The sequence below is a fragment of the Glycine max genome, chromosome 5, assembly GCF_000004515.6.
Source record: "Glycine max cultivar Williams 82 chromosome 5, Glycine_max_v4.0, whole genome shotgun sequence".
NCBI lineage: Eukaryota > Viridiplantae > Streptophyta > Magnoliopsida > Fabales > Fabaceae > Glycine > Glycine max.
The window spans coordinates 30,807,204-30,830,650 of record NC_038241.2 but is presented as its reverse complement, the minus strand read 5'-3'; the positions used below and the strand labels follow the sequence as shown (position 1 = coordinate 30,830,650).

At 39.4% G+C, this 23,447-nt stretch overlaps 1 non-coding gene across 1 annotated transcript; it reads right to left on the bottom strand.

The window, feature by feature from the left end:
• Positions 1 to 442: 442 nt before the first annotated feature.
• On the bottom strand, positions 443 to 549 carry LOC113001715 (small nucleolar RNA R71). The gene has a single exon (XR_003267203.1). It is a non-coding gene; the product is annotated as a small nucleolar RNA R71 (small nucleolar RNA).
• Between the last annotated feature and the right edge of the window lie 22,898 nt (positions 550 to 23,447).

The window sequence follows — 23,447 nt, the reverse complement described above, 5'->3', positions numbered from 1 at the left end:
TGTTGAGGGTGATTCTGAATATTCTGATTTTGAGCATTCCATTACTAATTTTCATACTGAGAACATGACTCAACCTCCACCTCGCGAGAGGACTCTTAGGGAGATGGCTGCACCTGATTTCACTTATGAAAGCTTGTACATTCAATATCCTGATGAGGGTGTTCCATATGATCTCAAGACTGGACTAATACATTTGCTGCCCAAGTTTCATGGTCTTACAGGTGAAGATCCTCATAAGAATCTTAAGGATTTCCATATTGTTTGTTCCACCATGAAGCCCCCTAATGTCCAAGAAGATCATATCTTTCTAAAGGCTTTTCCTCATTCTCTGGAGGGAGTGGCAAAAGATTGGCTATCCTACCTTGCTCCCAGGTCCATTTTCAGCTGGGATGACCTTAAGAGGGTGTTCTTGGAGAAATTCTTCCCTGCATCTAGGACCACTGCCATCAGAAAAGACATTTCAGGCATCAGGCAACTTAGTGGAGAAAGCTTGTATGAGTACTGGGAAAGATTCAAGAAATTGTGTGCAAGCTGTCCTCACCACCAGATTTATGAGCAACTCCTTCTTCAATATTTCTATGAGGGACTTAGCAACATGGAGAGGAGTATGATTGATGCTGCCAGTGGTGGAACTCTTGGTGATATGACCCCTGCTGAGGCTAGGAATTTGATTGAGAAGATGGCTTCCAACTCCCAACAATTCAGTGCAAGAAATGATGTTATTGTTCTTAGAGGAGTCCATGAGGTGGCCACGGATTCATCTTCATCTACTGAAAATAAAAAGCTTGAAGGAAAACTTGATGCCTTGGTCAACCTAGTAACTCAGCTTGCCATGAATCAGAAATCTACACCTGTTGCAAGAGTTTATGGTTTATGTTCTTCTGCAGATCACCATACAGATCTCTGTCCTTCCTTGCAGCAATCTGGAGTCAATGAGCAACCTGAAGCTTATGCCGCAAACATTTATAATAGACCTCCTCAGTAGCAAAACCAACAACAACAAAATAATTATGACCTTTCAAGCAATAGATACAATCCAGGTTGGAGGAATCATCCAAATCTGAGATGGACAAGTCCTCCACAACAACAACAGCCTATCCCTTTGGCACTTTTGCCTATAGGAGGATGCCCTTTGGCCTATGCAATGCCCTTGGTACCTTCCAACGGTGTATGCTTAGCATTTTCAGTGACTTTTTAGAGAGTTGCATAAAGGTGTTTATGGATGATTTTACTGTTTATGGATCCTCTTTTGATGCATGTTTGGATAGTCTGGATAGAGTTCTTAATAGATGCATTGAAACTAACCTTGTGCTGAATTTTGAAAAATGTCACTTCATAGTAGAACAAGGTATAGTTTTAGGGCATATCATTTCGAATAGGGGCATAGAGGTAGACCCTGCAAAAATAGGTGTTATTTCACAATTTCCTTACCCCTCTTGCGTGCGAGAGGTTCATTCTTTTCTTGGTCATGCAGGGTTTTATAGGCGCTTTATCAAGGATTTTAGCAAAACAACCCTTCCACTATCCAATCTGTTGCAAAAGGAGGTGGAGTTTAATTTTGATGACCGATGCAAAGAGACTTTTGATTGCCTCAAGCGTGCGGTGACTACCACCCCAATCATTCAGGCACCTGATTGGACAACCCCATTTGAGCTAATGTGCGATGCATCCAATTACGCATTGGGGGTTGTCCTTGCTCAAAAGATTGATAAGCTGCCTCGGGTGATCTACTACGCTTCCAGAACTTTGGATGCTGCTCAAGCAAATTACACTACCACAGAGAAGGAGCTATTAGCGATAATTTTTGCTCTTGAGAAATTTCATTCATATTTACTTGGTACTCATGTTATTGTTTATACTGACCATGTAGCTCTGAAGTACCTGTTGAAGAAGGCTGAATCGAAGCCTAGATTGATCAGGTGGATGCTTTGGCTCCAAGAGTTTGATTTGGTGATCCATGATCGGAGCGGTGCACAGAACCTCGTGGCTGACCATCTGAGTAGGATTGAGTGTGCGTCTAAGGACTCACCCATTCGGGATGATTTTTTGGATGACCATTTGTACATTTTGTTTAGTATTTCTGATTCCTTCCCCACTCCCTGGTTTGCTAATATTGTGAATTATTTGGTTGCTTTTGTTTTTCCTCCCTTAGCATCTAAAGCTCAAAATGATAAAATTAAGAGCGATGCTAAGCATTATATTTGGGATGACCCCTATTTGTGGAAGTTGTGCAGTGAGCAGGTTATTAGGAGATGCATTCCAGACCATGAGATTGACTCAGTCCTGCAATTCTATCATTCTTCCGCACCAGGTGGTCATCTTGGCATACAGAGGACAGCTCGCAAGGTGCTTGACTGCGGTTTCTATTGGCCCACCATCTTCAAGGATGCGTGGAGAATTTGTAGCACTTGTGAGCCTTGTCAGAGAGCAGGCGGCTCACTTTCATGGAGACAGCAAATGCCTCAACAACCCATGTTATTCTATGAGGTGTTTGATGTCTGGGGTATAGACTTTATGGGGCCTTTCCCTGTCTCTTTTGGTTTTGTTTATATTCTCCTTACTGTTGATTATGTTTCAAAATGGGTGGAAGCCAAACCCACCAGAACTAACGATGCTAAGGTTGTTGTGGATTTTGTTAGATCTAATCTGTTTTGCAGGTTAGGAGTCCCTAGAGCCATTGTTAGTGATCAAGGCACCCATTTTTGTAAAAGATCCATGTATGCCTTGCTCAAAAAGTATAGGGTCATGCGCAAAATTTCCACACCTTACCATCCCCAAACTAATGGGTAGGCTGAGATTTCAAATAGGGAGATAAAAAGGATCTTGGAGAAGGTTGTGCAGCCGAACAAAAAAGATTGGAGCACCAGGCTGGATGATGCTCTTTGGGTGCATAGGACTGCCTACAAAGCACCCATAGGAATGTCTCCTTATCGGGTTGTCTTTGGCAAGGCATGTCATCTTCCTGTAGAGATAGAGCACAGAGCCTACTGGGCTGTAAAGACCTGCAACTTCTCTATTGATCAGGCTGGAGAGGAAAGGAAGTTACAACTAAGTGAGCTAGATGAGATCCGTTTAGAAGCCTATGAGAATTCCAAATTCTACAAGGAGAAGACTAAGAAGTTCCATGACAGCTTGATAGCTAAGAAGGACTTTGTGGTTAGACAAAAAGTTTTATTGTATAACTCTAGGCTCGGACTCATGAGTGGTAAGTTGAGGTCAAAGTGGATTGGTCTTTTTGTGGTGACTAATGTTTGTCCTTATGGTACAGTTAAGATCAAAAGTGAATCCACAGATAAGAGCTTCAAGGTCAATGGACACCGACTAAAACCATTCCTCACAAATCCCTCCTTAGTGGATGTAGTGGTGGAGGAGACCTCCTTACTTCACCCTACTTCTTTTCCGCCATGACTTAGGGAGTTTTCTTTTTCTGTCTCCTTCTTCACTTTTATTGCACTTGTCCAAATTTATTGATTGTTTTGATTGTTCTTGATCTTATGATTGTGCTACATTGAGGACAATGTGTTGTTTAAGTGTGGGGGGGGGGGGAGATTGTTCGTTAATTTTGTTGGGTATTCTAGTTTAATTTTATTAGGTTTTTCTAGGTTAATTTTGTTATTTTGGTTTTATGTTTTGTGTACAACATTGCATGTTTCTCTTTGAATTTTGGGTTATGTACAGGTAATGGGTAATTGTTTTTGAAATAGGAGTTTCTTGGCATTTTGTGAATTGAAATCCTTGTTTTTCTCTACATGTCAAGTTAGTTTTGAAAGTTTGAATTGAAAGTGATAGATTTACCCTTGGTGAGAATTTGAGCCATCATCATCTATTTTATTCGGTGTGTTTTGCCCCATTGATTGCTTGCACAATAGCCTTGACTTGACTCTTGTTTATACTTCTTGCTTCACATGCATGTTGGGAGATGATTTAGGCATTTTGTTCTTATAAGCCTCTAGCCAAATGAGCCTACCTTGAATTAATTCCTTTGATAGCCCCTTTGAGCCTATGTTCCCCTTACTTTGTTTTGAAGCTCATTACAAGCCTTAAGTGAAAAACCATGATCTCACCCTACCCTTAAGGAATTTTGGAGCTTTGGAATTGTTTTGGGAATAAGTGTGGCGGGGGGTATGTTTCATTGGATGATATGTTTTTGTTGGCCATGCTTGATGATGTATTTTGGCCATGCTTAATGTATATACATATATTGCCTAATTGTTGCTTTATTTTTCAAATGCTTTCAATTGCTATTGTTCACGTTAAAAAAAAATAAAAAAAAAATACAAAATAAATAAAAAGAAAAATAGAAAAAGAATGAAGTTGAATATATGAGGTCTTGGTTTGAAGACTTGGATTGGTTTGAGGACTTGGGTGATTTTGTTTTGGATTAACTTTTTAAAGCTTAATTTGTAATTTTGGTTTTGGGGTTTACTACTTTTTCTTACTTCCCACTTATTCCCCATTGCTCCTCTATTCCTTTGGGTTTTAGCTACTATCCCATACTTTCCTCTACCTTGTCCTTGGGCCCATTACAACCTTAAAAGACCTTTTGATCCTCATGTGCATGTGTTTGTGATGTGGTTGTCAATTTTAGAGTCTTGCCAAGTCTATGTGGTGTTTGTTTTCATGGGTGCTCTGAGAGTAAATAGTAGCCTAGACACTTGAGATAGAGTGCATATCTTGTGAGACTTTATCACTTTTCATTCTTGAGCTGATTGACTATCTTGCCATGTTTGAGATGCTTGGATGATTTTCGTGACGGCCTTGATTCTTTAACTCTTTACGTGTTGCTTTACGTGTTGGATGTTACCCATTCTTTTCATTCCTTGAGATTCAGTGAGAAATATGTAATTGTTTTTGTGTCTGTTTGTTTCTCTTTAATGTCTCTAGATTTGTTCCTTGCTTTGCTTTTTGATTTTGCCCAGGAGTGCAAAAGGCTAAGTGTGGGGGAATTTGATGTGCCATTATTTTCTCCTATTTCTTAACCCTTTTTGTTACCATTTTAATTACTGATTAGCCTTAATTGTCAAATTAATTATGCAGTTTTATCATTTGGGCCTACTGGACTAATTTTGTGTTTTTAATTTAATTTCAGAAGAATTATAAGCAATTGGGCTTGGACTTGAAGAGAGCAGACAATTTTATTTTATCAAATCTTATCTTATCCAGATTTTATCTCATCTAGATATTATTCCATCCAATCTTATCTTATCTAGATTTTATTTCATCTAGATTTTATTTTATCAAATCTTATCTTATCTTGTCCAGATTTTATTTATGGGCTTGGACTTAAAACAAATTTGTAAGCTTTGGGGTTGAGAACCTATATAACAACACCAAGGTTTTAGTTTTAGGAGACTTTTTCGTTTTGGGAGAAAGAATAATTTTAGGTTTTGCAATTCCAGTTTTTTCTATTCACGTATCAATAAAATTCATTTTCTGCTTCAATCTGCAATTTTGTTTTCTGCTTCAATCTGCAATTTCGTTTTCTACTAATTATTGGAAGGCTAAGTCTCCAGCGTTGTTTTCTCTTGAGGATCAAGCACAGCTCTCTTTGAGGTTTTATTATTACTATTGAATTCTTATTAGTTTTTCCTCTTCACCAATTACTCTGTATTTGTTGCTATTAATCCATGCATGCTTAGTGCTTGATTAATTGTCTCTACGCTTAATTTACGTTCATGCTTAATGATCAGTTTCGTTCATGATTAATTGGTGTATGTGTTGCTTAATCACATAATGACTGCCTTATGTTAAATTTCGCTTAGTAATTTAATTTAGGGTTGGATTAAGTGGTTGAACTGATAAAGGATAAATTCTCGTAACCTAGGATAAGAGACTTGCTTGTGAATCAAGGGGAAACAACGTGTTTTAATTCTGATATTTTCTAATTAAAATTTGCTCGTTGTTTAATTTACAAAAACAAACACCCCCCCCCCCAATTCGTTACTGTTTTATCACTATCTATTATGAACCTTTGGTTGACCATTGCTCGGTGGGAGACGACCTAGGATCACTTCCTAGATATTTCATTTTTAATGTTTATTTGATTCGGGTACGACCTTGATCAATTTGCAACAGATAGGATAAGGTTGCATGAATCATCACCTCTTTCAAAAGGACAGTCAATCTGTGTTTTCCAAAAAAAAAAATCAAATCAAAATTAAAATCGCAAAATAGGGAAAAAATGTCATGAACATTGTACAACTTTCCATTACATTGTATTGTTGCATACAAAGTTTGCATTTACAGCATTTCAAGACTAAGGTTACATGCATCTGCATCCCCAAAAAACATGTTAACTGCATAGATTTCCTAAATCTAATGTCCAAACTTTTAAGTTTGGGATGAGAGGCCCCCTCAATGAGTCAATCTCTTGCTTTCTTATAAGGTTGGACCCCTTGAGGGCTACACGTCCTCGCCTCCAGAGGGTTGTACGTCCTTGCCTCCAGAGGGTTACACGTCCTCACTTCCAGAGGGCTGCATGTCCTCGCCTTCAGAGGGCTGCACGTCCTCACCTTCAGAGGGCTACACGTCCTCGCCTTCAGAAAACTCAAGGTCCTCTGCCATTATTGCTTAATCGAGGCTTGCGCACCTGGGTGAGGGGCCAGTGGTTTCCTTTTATCAGTTCCTGGGCCACCCCCCTGATCTTGGAGAAGAGCCAACTGTGCGAGCACAACTAGAGGAGGAGGCAGGTCTCCGGCTTTGATGAGGAGTCTATCGCACAACTATTATGCATACCGGGGCAAGATTTTGCCCAGACCACTGCAGGGAAACGAGTGCGGATCATGCGCACCAACACATGGATGATGTTGCTACTTAGTAACATTCTGCCCAACAACCACAACTCCAATCTCCCCCTACCGAAGTGTCTGCTGGTTTATGCCATCATGACATAAGTAAGTATGCACGTGGCTCAACTGATTTCTGATGCCATCTACTGTTTGCAGGGATTGTGCCCACAGGACACTCAGTGGATCCGAAGAAGTCCAACAGGGCCCTGGGATTTCTAGCTCTGATTACGAGCCTCTGCCAGTTCTACGAAGTGCCCATCACCCCCAACAAGGTCATCAGGCCCCCTACTAACCGAGCTTTCATCAAAAAGTATTGTGCCCCTAGGCAGGCACAGGGCGAGGCACCACAGAGGCCTGGGGACGGCCAGCAGCGGGCAACAGACAAACTGCCACCACCTCTAGAGCCCTTAGCTCATCTACAAAGGTTGGAGCATTGCCTACGACATGTGGTCGACCAGCAGGCGGCCAACCACCGGGGTAGGTATGAGTAGGTACTAGGCCCATGATCGACAAGTCGTCATCGCGCGTCCGGCTCAAGATGTTAAAGAAGCGCTACTAGGAGGCAGCCTAGTACCTTTTAAATTTATGCTTATTATTTGTTCACCTTTATTTCTTAAGTCATAGTTGGACACACCTAGTTGCTCAAAATCCTGGGAATTTAAATAAACAAGTATGTATGTATATGTTTAGGTAGCAAAATGCCTCACAAAAATATATGTGTGCTTAGGTAGCAAAATACCTCATGGAAAAAACAAACAAAAACAAAAAAAATTTATATATTTTTGACTAAAAAGCCAAGACGCTTTCAAAAAGAAATAAATTCCAATTTTCCTTTGGAAAAATTCACCGATCAAAACATAAGGTTTTTTTTTGAAAAAAATGTGTGTACACATGAAGGGTGAATGCTATGAAAATTTATCCTGAACGCCCAAAATGGACTCGGATAAAGGCATGAATTGATAAAAGAGCATGTTTTGGAAACACTAGGTTGACTTAAATAGGAAAAATGAATCCTGAGCCCTAGTGTCACATGACCACAAAACTTGATGCTTGAGTGTCCACATGGGTGCATGCATTACCAATTTTGCATAAAATTTCTAAATCATCATTGTTGCATTCGTGTCATGGAGATAATGTGGGGCATTCCTTCATCCTTAAACCGCTGGCCAAACCAACACCCTGACATATATCATGTCCAGTCGTTCTACAAGCCTTGAGCCAAAATCCCAACTCACCATAAACCTTGAACCAGGATGAGAATTTCCATCCTCGCCCTCGGAAGAAAACAAAAAGGAAAAAGAAGTTCCCGATCAAAGGTCGGAAGGAGAAAAAAATAAAAAGAACATTCTCAATCAAAGGTTGGAAGAAAGCAAAAAAGAAAGAAAAATTCTCGATCAAAGATCGGGAGAAAACAAAAGATACAGGAAGGTCTCTGGACCAGACAATATCTGAACAATACAAAATTGTCACAAGCAAACAAGAAGAGAAAGGAAACCACAACTGGAAGTGGTCCTCTCCCTTTGATTACCAACCAAAATCTTGTGCGCCGGCGACTTTTTCGCCCCGCACTAAACAAAAACAGAAAAGGAAAAGGCCAAAACACTCAGAGCCAAATTTCCCACCAAAAACACCATTCCCGAAAAAGTCCTATTGATTTATGATCACACATGCTATCTCTGATTTGATAGGAAATGATTTGCAAAGTCAAATCATGACATATCTATGGTTCAGAATTAGGATGAAACACTTGCATGTGTGAGGTTTATACACTCTGAGTGATTTTGTTCTATTTTCAGTTGGACCCGGTGTTTCCTCTAAATGGTCGTTTAGAAACGAGATGCTAACATCCAAAATCTCATTTGTGGTTACGAGAAAATTTCATCAACATACTCTCCTTCCCCAATAGACACATTGTTTTTCTCTAAAAATTATATGTTGCTTTGATCGATTGGAGGTTTTGTTTCTTTACTAAAGCATGTTCACATTTTAGTGAAAGAACACTGAGACTATTTTAGTCTTACACCGTTTTGCGAGAACTACGTAGGTCTGAGTTCCTCATCACAAATTGAGGATACATAGAAGCAAAAGCTCCACTTTTGTCGACCACCCCACCTTTTGCTGATCTTGACCCACGGGTCAGGTGACAGGAGGAAATACCCAAGTGGTTATCCGTACAAAGACAACATCTGCTGATCTTGACCCACGGGTCAGGTGGCAGGCAGAAATACTCAAGTGGTTATCTGTACAAAGACAACATTTGTTGATCCTGATCCACGGGTCAAGTGGCAAGCGAAAATACCCAAGTGGTTATCCGTACAAAGACAACATCTGCTTATCCTGACCCATGGGTCAGGTGACAGGCGGAAATACCCAAGTGGTTATCCGTACAAAGACAACATTTGCTGATCTTGACCCACGGGTCAGGTGGCAGGTGGATATTCCCAATTGGTTATCCGTACAAAGACAACATTTGTTGATCCTGACCCACAGGTTAGGTGGCAGGTTATCCGTACAAAGACAACATCTGCTGATCCTGACCCATGGGTCAGGTGGCAAGCAGAAATACACAAGTGGTTATCCGTATAAAGACAACATCTGCTGATCCTAACCCACGGGTTAGGTGGCAGGCGGAAATACCCAAGTGGTTATCCGTACAAAGACAACATCTGCTAGTCTTGACCCACGGGTCAGGTGGCAGGCGGAAATACCCAAGTGGTTATCCGTACAAAGACAACATCTGCTGATCCTGACCCATGGGTCAGGTGGCAAGCGGAAATACACAAGTGGTTATCCGTACAAAGACAACATCTGTTATCATGACCTGTTAGTCAGGCGGCAGGCGGAAATACCCAAGTGGTTATCCATACAAAGACAACATCTGCTATCATGACTTGTGAGTCAGGTAGCAGGCGAAAATACCCAAGTGGTTATCCGTACAAAGACAACATCTGTTGATCCTGACCCACGAGTCAGGTGGCAGGCGAAAATACCCAAGTGGTTATCCGTACACACACAATTCTGCTACCCCGACCTACGAGAAGTCAGGTCGCATGCGGAGACACCTAAGGGTTATCCGCACACACACATTTCGAAGACAAAAATGTCTTCAGTCATTGCATGCCTTCAAAAGGCGACAATGACCCTCATCCACATTTCGAAGACGACAATGTCTTCAGTCATTGCATGCCCTCAAAAGGTGACAATGTCCTTATCTGCATTTTGAAGACGACAATGTCTTCGCCTCAAATATATATATATATATATATATATATATATATATATATATATATATATATATATATATATATATAATAATAATAATAATAATAATAATAATAGTAATGGAAAAGAGAAGAACAAAACGAGAAAAGGAGGAATCTTAGTGTCTTCATGCTTCCACAGGTTTTACTACTTGAACTTCCGCTAGTGGCCGGTTGGATGATTCAGCTCGAACGAAATTAGTGTCTTATCTTTACTTCCCTTTTATCTCCAATAAAAGATAAGTAAAGAGGAGCAACTGTCATACCCTAATTTCATCCGGGGACCATTATTTGTCGGTATGCAGACCTCATTTGACCACTTCAAAACGTTAAACACCCATCGCCGTGGAATCCGGCCAAAAACACAAAAATGGTGGTGTATTTAGCAAAGTGAATGGGGTTTAAATGGACTATCAAGCCCTAATTTTGTTCAGAGACAATTGTTTGTTGGCATATGAACCTCAATCGATTGCTTCGGAAAGCTTAACGCCCATTGTCGTGAGTTTCGTGATGTTTCGGAAAGAAAACAACGAAAAACACAAAAAGCGAAAAAAAGGGGGTGAAGTTAGTAAAAAGGGGGGGTGCATAAGGAATCTTCCTGAGTAAGCAACCAGTTTGCTCATCTCGCCCAGGCGAGCTGGGCAGCAAGCACCTCCTCCCATTTTGTTGAAAATGGCTTTGGAGGCCTCCGTAATGCTTCAGTAACATTTCCAAAACCTTGAGTAAGCATATTTCAATCAAGATTGGTGAAAGGGAAGAGAAAAATAGAAGAAAATCAAGTTTGATATGCTTCCGTAAACTTTCATAACTTTTCTGTAAAGTACAAAAAGGGGGGGGGGGGTGAATTAGTAATTTGGGGAATGCATCAGGAAGCTTCCTGAGGAAGCCACCTACTCGCCTAGGCGAGCTGGGCGGCAACCTCCTCCCATTTTCTCCTATAAATAGGGGAAGGGGGTTGTGAAAAATTTTTCTTGACCCCTATGCTATGCATTTCAGTTGTTTTAGGTGAAAAAATGTGTTTTCGTGAAGAAAATCCAAGCCGAGGTGCCTCCGTAATACTTCTGAGACGTTTTCGTGAGGAATTCTATGAAGATTTTCCACCTTTCTTCGTCCGCTCTTTGTGCGTTCTTCAGTCTTCAACCAGTAAGTTTTCGAATATGAGACTTTTAATTCATTTCTTGTTTTGTTGGCTTTCATCTTCATTTCGTTCACTTTCGGTTTTCTTTTCTTTCGCTTTTAACGAGCTTTTAACCGTTTATTTAAGCCGTTATCTCGCCTAATAAATTGATAAAATGAATTTCAACCGATCATTTGTGTTGTAATCTCGTTTGATCACTGTTAAAATAAAATCTAACCGATCGTTCGCATTGTAACCTTGGTTAAATCAAAAAGCAAAATAATAATAAAATATTTGAAAAAAAAATAATAAAATAATTAAAAAAATCAATCAGACGTTTTTTCTTTGAAAGTTTCCTTGAATGAATTGATTAATAACCAAAGTGAAATTAAGGTTAAAATCAACTCACAAACCAAGTTTTGTCCGCAAAAGTCACTTAAAGCCATTTTAAGGTTCAACGCCTTAAACAGTCCTCTTTGCTTTTATCAGTTAACATGGACCATTCAAAAGCATAAAATCAACACATAACTTTACCGCTTTTCTGCAAGAACTACATCGGTTAAAATCAATCTTGCGAAAAAAGATAAAAGCAACTTAACCAACGTTTAGTTCTGAAAGAACTACGTAGGTCTGATTTCCTCATCGCAATTGAGGAATATGTAGGAGCATGGGAAACACCCTTGTCAACCACAAAAAGATAAAAAATACAAAAGACCCATAAAAAGCTAAAAAACATAAAAAAAGGGAAAATACATAAAAACATAAGAAAGGGAAAATACGTAGTTTTGAAGTCATATTTGTACACTTGATTGAAGGCTGTCGTCCCTTGTGACGGACGCGTGGGGTGCTAATACCTTCCCCATGCGTAAAAACAACTCCCGAACCTTTCACGATTAAAGTTCGTAGACCACACGTTCCGGTTTTTCCGACGTTTTCCTCAAATAAATGTTGGTGGCGACTCCGTGCACCTTCCGCCCTTGGAAGGCGCACCCGTGAGCCCTGCGCCGCCCTCCTGCCAAAGTGTAGTTTGCAATAGTTAGATAAGAATATATACATTTCAATGTATTCAACATTATTGCTTATGTTTCTCACCTACACATATCGCCTCCTATTGGTTGTAGGTAATACTATTTGAGAGTAGTTTGGAGTTAACGCGCGTTTATCTTGTTGTTGATTCAGTGAAGATAGATTCATACACTTTTTAAGCTACCATCACCGCACTACAGGTATGTATGTTGGTATCCCACTTAATTTTGGGCATAAGAATCGTCTTAATAAATGAATTTAGTTTATTATTAAAATTGTATGCATTATGAGTGAACCTTAGTTTCCCGTTTGAGGTTCAATACAATGATTAATATGGATAGTTTGGATTAGTCATTGTTTTGAATCTTGAATTGTCTGTTTGGATAGTTTGGGAACACTCTTTTTTTTTTTTTACTTCATTCACAGTCATAGGTTAAGTATGTTGTGTTAGATTTGATGAAATTTTTATTTTTTGCATATTGCTTTGTTCTCTGGGTGCATACTTAATCGTGGTCAACTGATGTGACCGCTTTCATTTCGTGTACTTGGAGACCAATGCGAAATGCTGCCAAAATTTCATCAAATTTATCATAACGTACTTAACTTGTATGAATGAATGAAGTAAAAAAGGGTGTTCCTGAATGGGATAGGGCCTTACCTTAATATGAAAAAAGTGAGATTTCATGCATATATGATAGCGTACCGGGTATCACAGACTACAAAACATGGATCAAAGTTGGATTAAAGCACCGCGCATAAGTGACGAGTATCAAAATGAGGTTGAAAGTTTCTTGCATTTTGCACAACAAAATGGATCAGCACTACATGGAAAATATTTCTATCCTTGTGTTAAATGTGTCAATGGGAGACGTTAGTCAGTGAATGACACTAGATCACATCTTATATGTGAAGGCTTTAGTCTGACTTACACAAATTGGATATGGCTTGGTGAATTGGCATAAATGTCAACTGCCGCTGACACTGAGTCAAATGATGCACAACAACCAGATTGTATGGAAGACATGATAGGCGATCTTGGTCAAGAGGGTTTTTTGGCAAGCTCATGCAAGTTATTACGACAAATTACAAACAGATTCGAAGATGCCTTTGTATTGGGGTGCATAACCTTCACTCGGTTATCAGCGGTGTTATCTTTGGTCAACTTGAAGGCCAGATTTGGGTGGAGTGAGAAAAGTTTCACTGAGTTGCTTGTGTTGTTGAAAACTATGCTTCCTAAGGATAACTTGTTACTGAAGAGTCACTACGAGGCAAAGAAAATATTATGTCTCGTGGGTATGGAGTACTAGAAAATTCATGCATGCCGTAATGATTGTATTTTGTACATAAATTAGTTTGCGGAAATGCACAATTGTCCAACATGTGGGGTATCATGCTACAAACTGAACAATAACCAATGTAGTGATGATGACAGCACAAAAAACAATCGTCCAACAAAGGTTTGTTGGTATCTTCCAATAATACCAAGGTTTAAGAGATTGTTTGCTATTGCGGAGGATGCAAAATACCTTCGATGGCATGTAGATGGCAGAATAATTGGTGGTTTACTTTGACATCCAGCTGATTCTCCACAGTAGGAAAAAATTGATCGGTTGTATCCAGAATTTGGACAAGATCCCAGAAACCTAAGGCTTAGTCTTACTTTAGACGAAATGAATCATTTCGGAAACTTGAGCACCAACCATAGTTCATGGCCTATTTTGCTAATGATTTACATCCTTCCTCCTTGGTTGTGCATGAAGCGAAAATACATTATGTTGTCTATGATGATAGCAGGTCCAAGACAACCAGGAAATGATATTGATATGTATCTGACTCCCTTGATTGAAGACTTGAGAAAATTGTGGGTTGAAGGGGTTGATGTGTATGATCAGAGTGTTCAACAAACCTTCAGGTTACGTGTAATGATATTTTGCACCATTAATGACTTTCCAGCTTATGGGAATTTGAGCGAATATAGTGTCAAAGGACACCACACATGTCCTATTTGTGAGAAAAACACCAATTACATTCAACTTAAACATGGAAAGAAGACAATATACACAAGGCACCAAAGATTTTTAAAACATTTTCACCCGTATTGGCGATTGAAGAAAGCATTTAATGGACAAAATGAGATTGAAAGTGCGCCTAAACCCTTAGGTGGACATGAAGTGTAGATCGAGTGAAAGAAATCGGTACTATCTTTGGTAAGACACAAAAAAGGGATGGGTCAGGGAATTACATTTGGATGAAAAGGTCAATGTTTTTTCATCTTCCTTATTGGTGTGATCTACATGTACGACATTGTCTAGATGTTATGCATGTCGAGAAAATGTGTGTTATCGTTTGATTGGCACCCTTCTTAACATTAAGGGCAAGACAAAGGATGGTTTGAAATGTCGTCAAGATTTGGTTGACATGGGTATACGAGACTAGCTACATCCAGTTGCACGACGAGCCCCTCTTTAAAAAACTCTCAACTCTCTCATTCCAAGGCAGTCACTTCACCTCAATGTCAGGTTCTACTACTTACTATACTTTGCTTATTACAAGATCTTGTTACATAATTTGAGATCACGTAATTGAACGTTATTAACTTTTTCTTATAATTGAAAATCTCGAATATATGTTGCTTGAAGATTTTTAACTAAGCATGATGGGCACATGATTATTTGGGACCATGTAATAATTGATCCGTGTGCTATTGATTAAGAATAGAATTCATTTTGTTGTTGTATCTGTAGAAAACATGTTTACAAGGGCTCTTGCTTCATGAAGCCAAAATGGGTGTTTCAGAATCCTTACTAGTTGACAACAACAATGGTTCCACCATTGCTGGAAGGAGACTTGAGATCATCATAGCAAGAACTACTGGGCCTTCAAAGATAATTAATTGAGCTGGAGGTTGACAAGCCAATTGGCCTCACCTTAGGCCAAAAGTCTGGTAGTGGTGTTGTCATGCATGAGAGTATCTTGCACCCTTCTATTCAATTGAATGATTTCCAATTTGTGAATGAGGATTGTTTATGCAATGCTTGTTGTCTTCTATAGGCTGTTGATGGTGGTGGGAATGCAGCAAGAGCAAGGTTAAAGCCAGGGGACCAAGTCCTTTACACTACCAGTTTCTTTGGGGATGAATTGTGGCCTGCAGATAAGCTTGGATTTACTAAAACCGCCATCCAAGCAAAGCCGGACTCTATCTACTTTGTCTTCAATAGGTTTTCTAATCCATGTTTGTTCCATTCTACCTTCTTAATTACATGAATTCTCTAGTAAATTTGTTGCTGACATAGGTTATTGTTATTATTATTTGGGTATAGCTTGAGTAGCCAACACCCCAATCAATTGTTTGGGGTACAATTTTTTTTTAGCATAGGAAAAATAACATAAAAAACTGACCAAATACTTTATAAGTTCATTCTGCCAACTGCCAAAGTAGTATTATTGCCAAAGTACTATTTGGGGTACAAATTTATTTTTAGCACGGAAAGTCAATGTGTGGAGTGATATGCTAAAGGAAGCACGGTCTGCAATATCCTTAGGTGTTGATTCAGATCCACAGAATTTCAATAACCACATCACTTCAATAACATGAAACTTAACTCAAATTAGAAGAAAGAAAAAGTTTAATATGTTCTAGATTATGTTTACTCTTGAGTTTAATTTGCATTTTTTTCTTTTTTATGAGTTACACATGAATTAATTGAGGCTTCATTTTACTCTATGAAGTACAAGATGTATGTCCGTATAAATAAATGGTTGTGCATGCATCTATCCTTTTGCTATAATAGCCATACAAGAATAACCTTGTATCATTTTCTACCAGCCATATGATCAAATGATGGAGACCTTGCTTACCTTTACCGTAGGCCCTATTCTGAAGGTCCCCATGACCTCCTCTTTGGACACCAAAATAAGAAGGGGGATAAGTGCAAAAGGAATCTGTATTGCTTGGACCACATTAAGACACGCATTCATGGTATCCACAGACAGACAGAAGGAATCTGTATTGCTTGGACCATATTAAGACAAACATTCAGTTAAATTTTGTCTTCGACAAATTTATTGCCTACAACCAATGCCTACTGGTCATTTTGTGCTTTCTTAATCAATTGCAGAATACGTGATCAAATACCAAAAATTAAAATGGCTAATGTTTGTTTGTATTGAAATTCTAATGGCACTTATGTGAAGCTTGATCCATAAGAAATATAGCTGAATTTATACTGTCTAGAGTGCAACTTGTGAACTAATGAAGTGATACATTACCAAGATGCAAATTACACTCCTTAGCATCCTTATTTCCATCCCTAATTTACTAGGTAGTACTTTTTTTCAACCTCAGTTTCACCTTGCTCGAGATCAACAAAATGGAAAAACAAAAGAAATACTGAATCACTTGGCCTTAACTTGCCTGAAACCTCTAAAACATTTTTTTAGATACACGGATCATAATTAGCATTTGTCTTTGGATGTCAACTGTATTTTCACTTTTTGGAAATGTTAACATTAATAATTATTACGTGGTTATGTATGAATATGGTGAAATTATCATGCTTTTATTTTTGAGCACTTTCTGAAGAATAGGAACTAATTTGCTCTTGCTTTCATGCCAGAGCCTATTATATGAGATTGTCTCTAGTCTGAGGTCTGCATCAACTGAAGCTGCAAGTTCATCTTCTGTGCTTTCAACAATTTCCAACACAAAATCAGTTAGCAAACTTCTTTCAGAAGTTGCACCAGTGACTAATGTAGTAGGATGCCTTTACCTTTTGTTAATGCATTTTTCTTTCAAAAAATTTGTTATGTTTAATTCATTAATCAATTGCAATGCATGGGTCCTTGATCGCCCCCCATTGTATTTAATTTTTGTGCATTTATGTCTCGAGGAAATTTCAATGGGGGTTTACCGGAAAGTGCACCGGGTCGTCAAGTATTTAAAATTAAAATGGATGAATCTGAGTATCGAACACAGGGAACTAATGTTAACCTGAATTAAATCCAGAATCGAAGCATTGTTGAGAGAACATGTATAAGTGATAATTTCAAACAGAATTTAAACTAAGCTTGTATGCTAAAAACTATAAAATGCAAGGTAAATAAAATGACAGCAGTAGGTAGATATGTTGGGTCTTTCTAACAAACAAGCTGATGCATAGAAATATATTTCTCTAATCAATCGTGCTCTTGTGTTCTATGTTGTAGCCTAAATTACTAAACCCTCGATCCCTCGTCAGGATGAATATCCAAGCTTTGTCCGCAGATCCCTCATTTAAGACTACACCTGATTTAGACAGCCCTCTTAGGTTTAGACTAACTTAAACTGAGTTTCATCCGCAAATCCCTCATGTAAGACTAGACTCAGCTCAAGTAGCTTACCAAAGTTTAGCCTAATTTAGCCTAAGCTTTGTCCGCAAATCCCTCATGTAAGACTAGGCCTAAACTAAACAGCATTATTGTAACAGCATAATTAAAACCAAAACTTAACTCGCAGATCCCTCATGTAAGGCTAAGTTTCAATCCTGCTTCAATCAAGTTCTAAGGCAACAGTACATTTCTCGATGCTAAAGTCACCTAACTGTGCACACAAATGGGTGATCAGACCAAAAACATACAAATATTAAGCATTGAAGGAAGCATTGAACATAAAAACATAATCAATTAGATATTAGGTATTTACATCAGTTGTTCATTAGAAATCCCCAACTAGGGTGTTTAGCCAGCCACTACAAAGAAACCCTAACAATAAATGAGATTAAAAGCAGAGAATGATAGTTCCTTCCACAAGAAGGGGGATTCCTCCTCCTTTTCTCAGCATCTCACACTCACTCTCTACTCAATAATCTCTCAAATGACAAAACCTAGGCTTCAATGCACAAGCTGCTCCTCTTTTCTGCTTCTAGGGCTCTTTTCCCCAAATAGGCCTGTGGCTGCTCTGGAATTTTGTGCCATGGCCGTTCTGTAGAAGCTGTCATAAAAGGTGTTGTAAAAGATGTAAAAGTTGTACCCTAATTCTGCATAAGAAAGGCTTTAAATAGGCTCTGAAATCACGACGCTTAGCGCCACCCTCGCGCTTAGCGCGAGTAAGTGAAATTGGGCTTAGCGCCAGTCTCGAGCTTAGCCTGGCTGAAGGCACCTGCTGCGCTTAGCGCACTGATCTCGTGCTTAGCGTGCAGCTTTGATGTTGATGCTCTGCCAAATTCTCCTTTGCGCTAAACGCGCTGAAGCTGCGCTTAGATGTGGATATGCGCTTAGCCCAACTGCTACATTTTACAATTCAAAACTTAGCCTCTTTTTCACCTGAAAATGCACAGATTTCATCATTAAATCCAATGGAAATGTTTAAGAGACAACGTTAACCATAAAAGAAGATTTATTTACAAAAATCACTACAAAATAACCATAAATTGGGGAACTATACAAGCTTTGGAAAATGATTTCTATACAAAAGTTAGTCGTATGAAGCAGCTAACAAACTCCCACAAATTTGCAGTTTTGCTTGTCCTCAAGAAAATAAAGAACAATTCACTTGTCCTCAAGTGACAAAGGTAGTGGCCAATCAAAAGAAAATGGTGTTTGATTCATCAAGGACATCGACCATATGAACTGAATATCATCGAATGCTTAAATTAATCACTTCTCACAAGCATGAAGCTTTTCAAAGATAGGAGCACAAGTATTAGAGTCACAGCTAAAATAAGCTAGTAAGCATGACAGAAATCAAGGAAGGATCATCAACCAAAACCTCACAGTCATTGTTTCACTCAAACTCAAGTGTTTAGGCTTATTCCATCATAAAAAACCAACACAAGTTCCAACCTATGCATTTCATCTCATATCATACAGTAATAATGAATACACAAAAATGAATCCGAAGGACTTTCTAGGCTTGTAATAGGGTTAGCCTGCCAACAATTCATGGTTTTTCTAGGATTCAAAAGCTTAGGTTCTAGGAGAGCATTCATCCATAGAATAACCTTCATTTTTTTTATTCATTCCTTCCCCATACTTGCCCTTTTTCTTAGGCACTTAGCTTTCATACCTAAATTTATAGCATACAGACGTATTAACTTTATTTATACTTACATTTTTTTTTAAAGAACAGAAGCAGTGTGTATATATTATTTTCTTTAACCATTTCAATCCTTACCCAGTGCCTCACCTAAATTTGAAACAAATTTACCTTGATAATACCTCCCCCAAATTTGGGACAAATTTGCCTTGAACCATCTTCTGTGGATGATGCTCTCCTACAACCTAAAATAAGGTAGCATAAGATACAACTTAATAGGCTTGTGGTTTAATCAATCAATCAATTCATTCAACTCAAACTGGGTGCAAGGGATAATTCATTCAATCACAAGGTTAGCTTTTTGGCTAAGTAGCTATTCATAATCAAACATGGCCTTCATCATCCTCAAGTTCATGCATCCAATCCATACTTCAAAGATTCACGCAAAAATCAGCACTAAATGATAGTCATTTCTCTCACAATTTTAAAGATCACACTCTCATCGGGATACGATTAATGCATTCCTTCACAATCAATATGACAACCGACTAACATTTTCAGACATAATTCCAATCATATGCTCATTCTCTTCTAATGATGGCAAACTTGATCCAAACAATCATCCCAATCCATTCAATTCATACATTTTCTCAATCAAATCATTTCCAAACACTCATTCCATACCAAACAATCCACTGCATACAATGTTCAATCAAGCTTTTTGTACAAGCACACAAACAACTATGCTACTGAAATTAAAATGTTGAAATATAAAAGCTGAAATTTAAATGACATAAATCATAAAATAACTGAAATTAAACTAAAGTGTTCATAATGCAAAAAATTTAAACGTCCTGCTCCTCTTGTGGCTGGTCTTCATTAAGATCCAGTGCTGATGGCTGAATCTCCTCAAAAGTAGGTGCAGATGGTGGAGATGGCTGTAGGGTCTGAGCTGGAGTGGTTTCCTCCTCTGCTGTTGCTGGTGATGGTGCTGGTGCTGGTGGCTCCTCAGTCACAGGCTCCTGGGCTGTGAAGGCCCCACCCCCTCTAGAGGAAGAAGGCCGGTCTCCTGGCCAGGCCACCTGTGCGTCAAACTCCTCCATGCTCATAATGGAGGGCAAGCCCAAGCCCTGAAGGCTCTGCATGATGATGGACTTCCCTCTATGGATGCTCTGGAGCATGGAGTGAAGCATATGAGGAGTGAAAATAAAATTTGCTGGACCTGCAGAGAGAGGAGGTGGTAGTGGAATCTGTGTGGGTACGGGAGGAATCACTGGGATCTCTGTGGAGGAAGAAGGAGGAAGTGTAGAAGAAGGACCTCTTGTCTCTGATGATGCTGTGGAAGAGGCCTCAAGTCTCTTTCCTCTGGCCTTCTTGGGTCCTCTGAAAGTTACTGTTGGATCATCCAGATTCCAACAGTTCTTCTTAATATAAGCCAAATTAATGGCAGGACTTAGGCTCTCCAGGGACCTCGAATCAGGCTGAACACCCCGAGCATTACATAAAGTTGTAATCAAGGCTAGGAATCCAAGTTTGGATGTGTCATATTAAGCAGTGAGGGAGATCTGGTGGGAGATGAGGTACCCCACATTCATATCCATCTTCATAATAATGCCATAAATGAGTCTAGCCCTATCAAGAGTGACATTAGAAGTGTGGGAGGTGTGAATCAAGTTAGAGAAGGAAAGAACACTCCATGTCTGAGCTAAGGTGGTCATGTTCTTCCTCAAAATCTTCAGGGGCTGCCCATCAACATTAAGCTCGAATCCCCTCCCTGGGATACAGAGCTTAACAGGCCTTAGGAGTGCAAATTTGGAATAAGCACAGAGTGATTCCCCCTCTTTCATAATAATATGGGTCTTCAAGAAAGTATTAAGCATATCCTCATCAAATTTAATCAGATGACCTCTCACCCTCACCTGCTTAGGTGATTTGTCCTCGGGGTCATAGAGGTTGGCGTAGAATTCCTTCATAATGGCAACATCAATGTTGTCATCCTCAAAGTCAGCCAACTCCTCGTCCCAGTGGCGTCTTTTGAGTTCCTCCTTGAACTCATCGAACTCTGTATAGTAGACCACCACGTTCCTCTCTAGCAAATGCTTCCTAGGAACAATAACATATGTGTATCTTTCCCAGGCCTCTTGGGAAGTGAATCTTGATCTGTCAAATCTAACTTGGGTGGGTGTAGATGGTTTTTTTCTTTTCCTAGAAGCCATCTACAAAATATAAGACAAAACACACAAGATTAGCACAGGTTTATTCTCAAGAAAACAGAAAAATTAAATTGAAAACAGAGCTAGGAGCTTAGCACGCCTTGTGAAATTAACACAAGCGCTAAGCGCAGCAAGCTGGCACTTATCTCGAAGACACAGAAAACATTTTTTTCTACAGAATAGGCTTAGCGCACAGGGGCGCTTAGCCTAAGTCTACAATTTTTAGAAACAGTAGAGGATTGGGGCTTAGTGCCACATGCTGACGCTTAGCTCAGCCTCAACAGAGAGACACTGAGGCTTAGCGCACAAGCACGCTTAGCCTTATTACAAAGGTTTAAGAAATAGAACCTAAGTGGTGCTTAGCTCAACAAGCTGGGCTTAGCGCCTGAACTACACTGGGTATCTCAGTATACCATTGACGCTTAGTGCATAGGCGCGCTTAGCATCTGCATTGTTTTGGTTCAACAGGCAAGATGAATGCGCTTAGCGCAACATGGTCCGCTTAGCGCGATCATCAAAAATCTGAAAAATTTTAACAGTTGCGATGAACAGGCTAAGCGCAATAGGCGTACTTAGCACGTTCATCGTGAATCCCAGAAGATACTCAGGGGTTTTCACCCCTTTTTAACCACATTTCCCCTAATGGGCTTCTAAACTACCTAAGGTCCTAAAATACCTACCCTTAAAACTAAGAAACTTAAACTAATAGCAATGCTAACTAAGAAAACATAAATCCTCTATCCTAAGGTGTGAAGCATGAAATACAAAGCAAAAAATGAAATCAGGTAACTTACTTGGATTGTGTAATGTAGAGTGTGAAGAAGCAAGGGAATATAGAGGGGCAGATAAGCACCACAATAGAAACAGAAATGCTCAAGGATGAGAGAGTGTAGAGGTTTGGCTGCCAAGGTAGCAACCCAAGTGCCTCTGCCTCTACTTTTTAAAAATTGAAATTCGTATGGCACGATTAGTGTGCCAGCGTGACATTTGAGTTTAAAACACTGGCGCTTAGCCTAGCCTTGCGCTAAGCCCAACTTGAAGTTGTAACTTCCAGTAAGCATTTGGGGCTTAGTGCAGCAGCGACGCTTAGCGCTTTCTACAAAACCAAAAATATTTCTACACCATGCGCTTAGCCTGAGATGCTAGGCTTAGCGTACATCAAGCTTCAACTTACAGTGAGTGATTCAGGCTTAGCGCCACTACTTGCGCTAAGTGCACTTCCAATGACTTCAAAACCGAATGATGTTGGCACTTAGCGCATCCTTTCCCACTAAGCCCAGCTTGAAAGCTCAACTTACAGAATGAATCTGGGGCTTAGCACAGAATGACGCGCTTAGTGCAACTATAATAAATTTTCACAGAGAGGAAGTGGCACTTAGTGCATAATCCACACTAAGCCCACTGCTTAAGGTGCAACTTACAGTGAAGATGTTGGGCTTAGCACAGCGATGTACGCTTAGCTAAACCATTCAGCAAATCAATCAGGGGTATTTGCGCTTAGCGCGAGCAAGCTCAGCTTAGCGCGTGAAGAGATGGCGCTTAGTGCAAGGTTTGCGCTTAGCGGATAAGCAATCTAAAAATTTTCTAAGTCATTTTCTGCTTATCTCTTCACACATAATTTTAACAACACTTTTTGTTCATTACTAAACAAGTTGAAATCAATCACAACCACAAGCAAGATGACCTAACTACATGCAAGAAATAAAAATGAAGATAGAGAAGGGAAAGAAAGGCTGGGTTGCGTCTCAGTAAGCGCTTCTTTAACGTCATTAGCTTGACGCATCATCCTGTTATCCAGGATCCAATAATGTTCCCACTTCAAGGACCTTCTTCTTAGGACTTCTTTCCTCCGTCACATGAACTTTAAAACAGACATTCCAATCAAGTGGCTCTTTATCTTCATGAAATAAATCAAAGCTGATTTCCTGATCTTCTATGCCCATTTGCAACATCTTCTTTCCCATATCTACTACACAGCTTGCAGTAGACATGAATGGGCGACCAAGAATGAGAGGAATATCAGTGTCCTCT